The 1,952-nt window shown below is 51.2% G+C and overlaps 1 protein-coding gene across 1 annotated transcript in view; it reads right to left on the bottom strand.

Annotated features, from left to right (window-relative positions):
* TSHZ1 (teashirt zinc finger homeobox 1) overlaps positions 1-784 on the bottom strand; it is an 82,412-nt gene extending 81,628 nt beyond the window's left edge. Inside the window, exon 1 of the mRNA XM_017866122.1 lies at positions 306-784. The gene's annotated coding sequence lies outside the window, so the exon portion shown is untranslated. The remainder of the gene's footprint in view (positions 1-305) is intronic.
* Positions 785-1,952: the final 1,168 nt, after the last annotated feature.

Here is a 1,952-nt window from a genome sequence, read left to right as displayed (position 1 = left end):
CCCGCGGCCCGCGCTCCATGCTGCCGCCTCCCAGCCGCCGCGCTGCTGCTGGGCGGGCGCTTCTCCGGGCGCGCCGCTCCGGGCGCTCCCCTGCGCCTTCTTCCGCGAGCCGAGAGTCGCCGAGCGCAACTTTCTCTCCCCCTCTCTCCTCGCTGTTTGGGGTCGCGGCGAGTGTTTTTAGTGCGCGGGTCGCAGCTTTCTCATTGTGCGCCAGCGAGGCCGATCCAGGCTGTCCTTTTTCTCCCCGCACTTAGTCTAAGAGGAAGAAAGCAAACAAGACAGAGGAGTGAAGCCCCCGTACATACATGCGCCGGGGGGGAGATGTCAGGCGCCGCTCCACCTTCCAAACAGTCACAGATCAAACAGTGTCACCCCGCCGGAGCGCCACTTGGTGCCCCGCGCTTCCCCCTGGGGGGCTTGGCTGCCAGGATCGCCGCTTCTTCCAATGCGAAATCTAATGCAAACACATTTTGATCATGGATTTTTGGCCGGTCTTGATCTTCCAACAGAAAAAAATTTGAAAATACACAAAAGCACCCCCCCTCCAAGAAAAAAAAAAGGCAATAACAACCCGGAGAGTGTGTGCAAAGGGGGTGAAGAGCAGACATTCACTGGGTGGGCGAGATGAGCGTGGACTGTTCCCCCCCCCAAACTCCTGGGAGAGAGGGAGATGCACTCTCGCTCTCTCCTCTTTTCAGTGAAATATAACACACATTCGGATCGCAGAGCTTTCAGACAGTCTCAACTGATAGACAGACACATCGAGCTGCTTTTCCTGCTTCAGATTTTACTCCTCCTCCTCTCGCCAACGTCACCCTGACAATTACAAATAGGTCTCTCACAAACCATACCTGTCAATCTTTTTAATTGCTTTGTTTTCTTTTTTTCGGAGCTAAACAATATGACAAAAAAAAAGAAGAAATCTTAATACAGCATAATATAAAAGGCTGTACATTGGAGGAAGACATTCAGTGTTGTTATTGTAATCCACTGGCTGATACTAGGTAAAACCCATATGTTCTAAGTTAAGTAGACATTAGTTCCTGCAGATTTTAAAACCTGTTAGTCCCCCCCAACACACACACATACACATACACACACTTGCACATTCATACACACTCAACCACGTGCATCCAAACTACCCTTGGGTGAAGCATGTCCTACATTTGGGGGGGAAAAAAACCTGTGTTGCTTTCGCAATCTCAGGTTAGGGGTTAGATTTGGCTGGGGAGGAGCCCAGAGTGGCTTTTACATTTTGGTAATTCGTGGGTAACCGAAAAGTAATAGATTTTTAAAATTAAAATTTACAATATAAATAAAAATTTAAAGATGGACTTAGTTCATCACAGAAAAGTGTGGAAATTATTTAATTTGGCCCCTCTATGAACAGTGAATTGATACTTGGTCAATGCACGCCAGTAGGGAGAAAACGGACACGATGGAACGACAGATCTTTCTAGCTGTGTTCGAAAATGAGGTCCTCACACATCAGTGCAACGTCTCCAATTCGGTTAGGTCTCTGGGCATTCCCACCTAGAACTTTAAAATGCGTCTGTGCTCTGGGAGTTTGGCCTTCTGGTTTTCAATATGTGTGTTCTCTCCCAGTGGGAAACCTGTAACAGTCTTGTAGAGCTACTTAAAACGTTCATGGAAAAACATGAAATCTAGGCCAAAATAAATAAAATGGCTTAGTTCGTGCAACTTGCATGGGACAGACCGTGGACAGAAGGCACGGGCAAGGCGTTCCGGGGACAGGAAGCCACCAGCCTGGGGCGCGGGAGGCACTGGACTTTTCCCCGCCCCGCGGTCGGTGCGGGTGCGCGTGCGGCGGCGGCAGGGGCTCCCCGCCCAGCCCGGGGCCCCCGGTCGTGCCCCGCCGCCCGGGCCGCGCTCGGGGTTGATTCGTACCACCTTGCAAGGAAGTGAACGCTTCGCACGGGAAGGGGAGGCGC

Source organism: Rhinopithecus bieti, unplaced genomic scaffold, assembly GCF_001698545.2.
Source record: "Rhinopithecus bieti isolate Rb0 unplaced genomic scaffold, ASM169854v2 scaffold_84002, whole genome shotgun sequence".
Lineage (NCBI taxonomy): Eukaryota > Metazoa > Chordata > Mammalia > Primates > Cercopithecidae > Rhinopithecus > Rhinopithecus bieti.
Note: the sequence above shows the minus strand (reverse complement) of the source record. Positions and strands in the feature narration are given on the sequence as shown.